This window comes from Microtus oregoni, unplaced genomic scaffold, assembly GCF_018167655.1.
Source record: "Microtus oregoni isolate MIOR12 unplaced genomic scaffold, Mior012 000006F_ref0000085, whole genome shotgun sequence".
Classification (NCBI taxonomy): domain Eukaryota; kingdom Metazoa; phylum Chordata; class Mammalia; order Rodentia; family Cricetidae; genus Microtus; species Microtus oregoni.
The window spans coordinates 57,499,902-57,508,598 of NW_024543065.1; positions in this window are offsets into that span (position 1 = coordinate 57,499,902).

An 8,697-nucleotide genomic window follows, 5' to 3' on the forward strand; every position below is an offset into this window, starting at 1 on the left:
GCAGGACAGGACTCTACTCCCTATAGTATTGGGGGGCATGGAGCAGGACAGGACTCTACTCCCTATAGTATTGGGGGGCATGGAGCAGGACAGGACTCTACTTCCTATCCAAGCTCTACTTGCTAGTGACTAGAGGTTAAAATAGCAGATGTCTTAGGGGTTGTTTTGCTGCTGCTTCTGAGACAGGATCTCACTATGTAGCTGGGTCATTAGGCTTACAGCAAGCATTTTTGCGTGCTGAGGCACCTCACTGGTTCCCCAAATAGATACTCATTTAACCATATCATTAAAATGAAAACACCCTAAGTCATCCTAGGTTAAGAGCCATCTGAATATCATTAGATACATCAATTCTGATGGATGTGGGGATCCCATCTACCCCATGACGCCAGCTGCTATGGGAATCCCGTCTCTCCCATAATCTAGCAGCTGGAACTGTGAGACACGGTGTGCACTCAGGAGCCACCTGTCCATCCTCCTCTAACTCTGAATTTCAATCCTTTGCTTCTAATACCCTTGACCCCCATGAAGTCTCTAAACACATCTTGACCTCCTCTTTACCAGTCTATCACACAAAGGAATGAGCTGGTGGTCACACTTCATTCCTTCATTGCTAGTGGTTTTAATAAGTAGATCCCGCTGGTCTTCAGTGGCACCTTACACAGACGTCTTAACTGAATGCTGAGAATTCTTGACGCTCTACAGGCAGCATATGTTCTATCAAAACAGAAGTAAATATTCACCAGGCAAGGTTGCTTACACCTAGAATACTATCTCTTGGGATGCAAAGGCAGTAGGATCACTATCCATTTAAGACCAGATGGGGATGCAGATAGTTCAAGACCAGCTGTAGTAATCTATCAAGCCACTGACTCTAAACTAGTACCCAGGCGTGATAGCACTGCAATCCCATTTCTTGAAGATAACAAACTCCAAGTTATTCTTGGCTACACAAGGAACTTGGGGCCAGTATAGACTTCATAGGACACTATCTCAAAAAAGATGCATGCATCACATAGAGAGATAAAAATAATTTTTAGCCGGGCGGTGGTGGCGCACGCCTTTAATCCCAGCACTCGGGAGGCAGAGGCAGGCGGATCTCTGTGAGTTCGAGACCAGCCTGGTCTACAAGAGCTAGTTCCAGGACAGGCTCCAAAACCACAGAGAAACCCTGTCTCGAAAAACCAAAAAAAAAAAAAAAAAAAAAAAAAAAAAAAAAAAAATAATTTTTAAAAAAGTCAGTAAAACTGTAACAGTGTAAAAGTGTCTCTATCTTTAAAAAGATTTACATTATGTGTGTGAATGCTTTGCCTTCATGTGTGTAAAAGCAACATGTGTGTAGTGCCCAAGAACGCCAGAAGAGGGTGTCAGATCCCCTGGAACAGTTAGTTTGCTACACCATGTAGGTGCTGGGAACCAAACTAGGGGCCTCTGCAAGAGTGACAAGCTGCCTTGGACTCATGTTTCCATCATGAATGTAACCCCAATGCATCCATTGGTTCACCAAGTTCTGTTTGGCTGGAATTATTTCTTGGGTCTGCCAGCGATGTCCTGAGGTGGACAGATGTCTGGCCATATCGTCCCAGAAAAGGTTAAACAACCGCCACATTTATGCATGCATGCATCATTTTAATGAATTCAACACTTGGATTGTTTCTGCTTTCTGGTAATTATGAATAATGCTTCTGTGAATACGTTCTTACATACGAGCTACCGTGTGGCTCTAGCTTGTGTCTCCTAGGTATATTTCAAGAAGGGAAGATCTTGGAGGGAAAGGGACCATGTGGGATAGAACTGTAAAGCGACAAGGCCAGCACTTTGGGGACACAGGGAAATTGTTGTGAGGGCAATTCTGTCCTCGGGTTGGGTTTTGATGGCAGATCTCTAAATTGAAATTAGAAAGAGAATAATTTTGGAAGGAAAGTGAACTGGGTTAGTTTTTTTTAACAACCTGACACAAGCTAGTCATCCAGAAGAAAAGAATCTCAACTGAGAAAATGCTTCCATCAGACTGGCCTGTAGGCAAATCTACTGAGCATTTTCTTGATTAATGATTGATGTGGGAGGGTCCACACCAGTGTGGGAGGTGCCAACTCTGGGCAGTTGGTCCTGGGTTGTTTCTGGAATCAGGTCAAGCAAGTTGGTGAGCAGCACTCTTCCACATCTTCTGCTTCCGTTCTTGCCTTCAGGTTCCTGCCCTGAGTTCCTGTCTTGCCTCCTCTTCGTGATGGGCTACAAACTCTACCATGAAACAAACCCTTCTCTAACATCAACCATCAATAAAGAAAATGCCCCTATAGGCTTGCCTAGAGGCCAATTTGGTGGGAGCACTTTCGCAATTGAGGCTCCTTCTTCCCAGACATAGCTGGTGTCAAGCTGTCCGAGAACTTACCAGCCTAGAAAGGAATGAAAACCACAGGCCTGCAATCCAGCAGACACATTTGGACTGAACTTAAATGTGACAGTCCTGGGTATAAAGGATTTATCAGATGGGATGAGATGATCAAGGGACTGTAGACGGAAAGAAAGACAAGGGTTGAAGACTGATAGTGTGACATGAAGAGGTCAGAGCTTGGGGAATATTAAGTTCAGGTGTGTGACTTGTTTTGTTTTGAGACAGGGTTTCTCTGTAGCTTTGGAGCTTGTGTCCTGGAACTCGCTTCTGTAGACCAGGCTGGCTTTGAACTCACAGAGATTCACCTGCGTCTGCCTCCTGAGTGCTGGAATTAAAGGTGTGCGCCATCACCGACTGGCCAGGTGTGTGACTTTTGTTTACGCTGCATTTGTTTAACTCTGTGAAGCTGTGCTGCTGTGCCTGTCTAAAACACATGAAGATCTAATAAAGAGAAGAATGATCAGTAGTGAGGCAGGAGCAAGGACAGGTGGGGCAGGCAGGCAAAGAGCATAAACGGAAGGAGAAACAAGGAGGAGAGGCAAGAGAACAAGGAGAGGAGGACATTAGGGGCCAACCACCCAGTCACACAGCTACACAGCAAGCCATAGAGTAAGAAGGAAAGAAAGATATACAGAAATAGAGAAATATAAAAGCCCTAGGCAAAAGGTAATTGGGATAATTTAAAGAAAAGCTGGCAAGGAACAAGTCAAGATAAGGCTGGGCATTCATAACTAAGAATAAGCCTCTGTATGTGATTTATTTGGGAGTTGGGTGGTGGGTTCCTCAAAAAGACAAAAAAGTAAAAACAACACACAACTGTCAGACAGAATTGAAGGAAGCAGGACATAAGTCATGGGTTTCACAGAAAACCAAAAAGTCAGACATGGAGGCACATGCCTTAAGTTCCAGCAGAGTTTGAGGCTATCTTGGTATACATAGCCACTTCCAGGCCAGCCAGGACTACACAGAGGCACTGTCTCAAAAAAAAAAAAACAAACAAAAAGAAAACTAAGATGATATCATGAAGATTAAGTCAAGAAAGTATACAAAGGAATAGAGGGATTGATCGTTTGTGTGAATGGCTCCTAGCAGGTTAAGAAAACAACTCAAATCATTAAAGTTAGCGTGGTGAAGCAAGGCATGTGAGCTGCTCTGCCTCTAATCCCAGCACTCAGGAGGCAGAGCCAGGCAGATCTCTACGAGTTTGAGGCCAGCTTGGTCTACAAAGGGAGATCCAGACAGCCAGGAGACTCTAGCTCAAAAATACCAATAATAATGAGAACAATTATAAATATGTTATTATTCTTAAGCATGGTGATTGCAGATAGTCTCTTTTCCTTTTTCCTTTAAATTTTATTCTGATAATTAGTATTTTTGTACAGTAATAGGTTCCAAAGTCTGAGGTTTAGATGAACTGAGATCCAGACAAGAGAAAAATGAGGCAGCATATAACTGGTTTTAGTTTTACTAGAAATGATAGTCAATAATATAAAAGAGGGATTTAAAGATGTTGTATAGCTGCCATAGTGGGGGAACTGCTCAGTCTAGTGCCTAACTGGGAGGGTGGTCCGTATAGTCCTCAACTCAGGGTAAGACAGGATTTTAAAGATAGAAGCTGGGGATTTCCAGCTCTGGGTCGCATTCCAAACCCTGCTCTCAGAGCACCAGGCAGCAGCTCATTGGAGCTGCCCTCTCCAGACCCGGCCCAAAGAAAGACCGCCAAGCAGGGGCTCCAGCCCTGGAGGGTGTTTAAAGTCTGGCCCATAGACCCCCCTTGTGGTTTCCCCTCTGGGCTTCTCTTTCTTGGGACCACCTGGGAATGTTCTGCTCAGATGAAACCTGGATTTATTAATTTGGCCTGATTTGACTTATTGCATCAGTGGAGTTACTACTGGAGGATTTTTCCTTATTAATAGTCTCAGTATGTAGACCAGGATGGCCTCAAAACCAAGGAATGCCTCTGCCTCCTGAGTGCTGGGATTAAAAGCATGTGTCACTTTGCTCAGGATGATGGAAACTTTAATACTAACACCTCTGTCATAATCTGTCACCAAAGAACACTGGCTAAAGTTTAAACCGGTCAGTTATGGGGGAAACCCAAGAATTTGGGAGGGTTAGTCCCTGAAAAAAATTGCTTCAACAGTGAAATCTAGCCTTCTTGCAGCCACCGCCACTAAAGGGACCAATCACCTTGGGAGTGCACGCAGCCATCCTGGAGGTTGTCACACCTATGTAGTTCCAAGGTTTCAGGGTGCAGTTCCCAGGCCAGAGACCGAAGGACAGCCCTGAGACAGTGTGGAGAACCCACGCAGGAGGAAGGAGGGGAGGCTCCAGGAGCACGAATTCAGCGGAATCCTGCAGTCCCATTACAGGATCCGTGCTCCAGGAGCCTCCAAAAGCTCGACTTCCCTCCAGCGTGGGCATGCGCATCTACCTCTCCCCGCCTTTGGGGGCCTAACCAACCCTTGTGCTACACGCATGCGTGGTAGATGGGACTCGCCAATTTTCCAGCTATCACGTGGTGACAACTTCATTTTGTGGTCTGTCTGCGTTAGCTGGCCAGAATGAGGTTTTTGCAGAACATGAGGAGCAGTAGGACGGGCCGGATGTGACCGATCTGGTTAAGCCTCACACCCATCACTGCTCTAACCCGATCCCCAAGAACACTAGTTTATTCCAGACCTGCATCCCTAAGCCAGAGGATAGAGAGCCATGAGGCGATTCCGAGGTTTCCCACTCATTTTCCTTAAAAAGACCCTCACACCTACCCGTTTGGCTTCTGAGGTGGGGAGAAACGTGAGTACTGATGTCTATAACAGGTTTACCTGAAGCTTCTCTGAGCTTGGTTCCAGGGCTGACACTACAAAGGGCGGCATAGAAACCTTTGATAATGACAGAGAGCCCCTCCCTTACACGTGGGCGGCTGATGTAGGGCCTCTGTCACAAAAGGCCGCGTTTCCCATCCATGCATGTCCGGTGACTTTGCCATATCTGGCCCTGTCTCCTTGTAGCTGTGTGGCTGGGTTTTCGTCTCCTGGAGGAAGGAAGGACATCAGGTTGAAATAGGATTAACAAGAAAATACGTAGAGCAGCCAATTAAAATTCAGTTTCAGGGAGAGGGAAAAGACCCTTCAGTCGTGGGTGCTTGTTGTTTGGTCTGTTAGTTACGGTTGTTCTTGTTTGTTTGGGCCTTGGTTTGGTTTTGTTTGTGAGACGGAGTTTCACACAAAGCCCGGGTTAGCCTAGAAATTCTGACGCAGCAGATTATGACAAACTTCTTGGCTTCCCAATCCTGGGATGACTGATGTAAATGTCACCATGCTTGGTTTTATGTGGTGCTATCACCAAACCCAGGGCTTCTGCCGTGCTAGGCAAACACTCTACCAACTAAGCGACATTCCTATTTAGTACTGTGTCCTAGTATCTAAAATTCGAAGCTAATTATTTTTATCAGCCCTACCTTAAGGTAGTTAGGCGAAGCCACACAGACAAGTCTTTAGAACGGCAAGGAGGGACGGAAACACTAAGTTTGGTGTGCACAGCTCTTGCCCCCTCTTCTGATACACATCTCTCATCAGACTGTAAGACTCCCGAGACCACCCCTCAGAGACCCCCTGTCGTCAACCCCCCCCCCCCCCCCCCCCCCCCCCCCCCCCCCGCAATGTGATGGCGTCTTTCCCCTGTCCCGGTGCCTCCTAACACTGGCACATTCGCTGGGCAAGTCTCAGGTTCTTAGGGAGGTTGGTGGTGTCAGTGAACCCCACAGATGTGTTGGTTGGGGGAGGGGGCTTGGAGAGTCCAATGCATTATGATGCTGGAGCCAGTGCCTCACTTTCTATGGAAACCTGGAAGTGGAGTTTGTCTCTGGAGTCCTTTGGATGGTGCAGATGTGGTGCAGGTGTGGAGGGAACGGGAAGTGAACCGGAAGCCCATGGTATTAGCCGCTGATAGAAACAGGTATTCCCAGCCGGGAGGAAGCGCACTGAACAGCACTGGTCCTGCTGAGACGGTGAAGATGTCTGCTAGCTGTAAGACAGGACTACCGGGTCTGAGTCATCCGAAGGAAAAGGAGAAGCCATGAAGCCGCAGAGCCGGAGGATCTAAATGTAGATCCGTGGGACTCTGCTCTGTCTCACATCTCGTTCTCTCTTGATTTCAGTATGCCCCTTTCACTGTCCTAGAACCCTGGTTTTAGAATGCATTTTTAAAAATTGCAAAGCCTTTTGATTTTCATTATCTGACTTTAGTTTTCAAATTGCTTTAGTTGGCAAAAAGAAACTTTATTTTATTTATTTATTTATTTGCCAGACTGGTGGCTCATGCATCTAGTCACAGCACTCAGGAGGCAGAGGCAGGGAAAGCTCCATGAAGTTAAGGTCAGCCTGGTCTACATAGTGAGTTCTAGACCAGCCAAGGCTATATAGTGAGTTCATGTTTGGGGGGAGGGGCCGGGAGGGCAAGGAGAATTCAAATCATTGATTCGATTTTTGTTGTTGTTTCAAGACAGGGTTTCACTGTAGACCAGGCTGGCCTTGAACTCACAGAAATCTACCTGCCTCTGTCTCCTGGGTATTGGGATTAAAGGTGTGTGCCACAGCTCCCAGCCTCAGTTGTAACTGTTGAAGAGAACCCAGGTTGGATTCCCAGCACTCACATGGCAGCTCATAGCCATCTTTAACTCCCGTTCCAGGGAAACTGATCCCCTCTTCTTCTCTCACAGGTACCAGACATGCATGTGGTACACATACATACATGTGGGCAAAGCGCTCGTACACATAAAATGAATACGTCTGAACAAATGTGTTTTCCCACTGAAACACTTGCTCCCCTGTAGCGTGTCTGCTTTTCTGTCTTCCTCAGTCCCTTCATTTCCTGCCTGACGTCACATGTTTTTGTCTTTCCCAGGTTCTATACTCCAAGATGACTAAAAAGAACTGGAACTTTTCTAAGACTTTGCCCTCACCTCGACTGGTTCCTGAGGGGAGGGATTTGAAATCTATCATCAACAACATCTTGAATGACAGAGAGGTGAATTGTGGGAAAGCTATGCACGTGGTGGGCCTGTGGGAATGGTTTGTTCCTGTCATTCAGGATGGGGCATGGGTAGAACATGATCGTCCCTGGAAAGCTCCTCTCACCAAGTCAATGTTCTCTTCTGCATTAGAACAATAGCAGTAAGGGGCTGAAAAAAATGGCCCAGCAGTTAAGAGCCCATACTGCTCTCCCAGAAGACTGGAGTTCAGTTCCCAGAACCTACACCAAATGACTCAGAACTCTCTGTAACTCCAGCTCGAAGAGGTCCAATGTCTCTGACACACATGTGCACCTCCTCCATACAGGAGCAGAATAGTCCACTGGAGTTCAGTCTTGGCATAACTCAATGAATGAATGACTGTTTCATACATGCAGGTACCCACATACATCTGCCATACACACATACATGTAATTTTTGTTTGTTTTTCAAGACAGGGTTTCTCTGTGTAGCCCTGACTATCTTGGAACTAGGTATGGAGGCCAGGCTGTCCTCGAACTCACAGAGTGTTGGGGTTAAAGGCATGTGGCGCTACTGCCTATTGATACACATAGTTTTAAAGAATTAATAAGAAATAGATCTTTAAAAAATGAGCTCATTAAACTGGGCATAGTGGGGTATACTTGTAATCCCATTGCTTGGGAGGCTGCCGCAGAAAGGTTACAAGCCTCTGCCTTGTAACTCCATGGTGAGACACTGCTTCTAAACAGCCAAGCAGGGACTAGGGAGATGGCTCAGTTGTTAAGGGCATTTGCTACTCTTCTAGAGGACCCAAGTTTGGATCCCAGTACCCAGACCAGGTAGCTCACAATCATGTGTAGCTCCAGTTTCAGAGGAGTATGCCCTCTTCTGTCCTCCTTGGGAACTACACACAGGTGTTGCATATACTTACAGGTTTGCACATACAAAACATCTATACATATGACATAAAATAAATGCTTTTAAAATAAAAAAGGTATGGCTGAGCAATAGAGCACTTGTCTAGAATTCACTAGTGAGGGGCTAGAGATGTGGCTCAGTGATAAAACCCTTATATTGCGCTCTAGATCCAGTCCTTAGCATCGAAGAATCACAAACAAACCAAACAAAGAAAAGACTCAACTAACTGTTCTGAACTAGGCTTTCTCACTTGAACCATGCAAATAGGAGATGGTTTGAGTGGCTGCCTCAAGGTTTTCCAGGCTATATAACCAGAGAAATTCTTTCATTCCATAAGGGGACATTAGGGCTTAATTTTTTTTCTGGAACCTTAATTAAGAGAGCCCAGAGG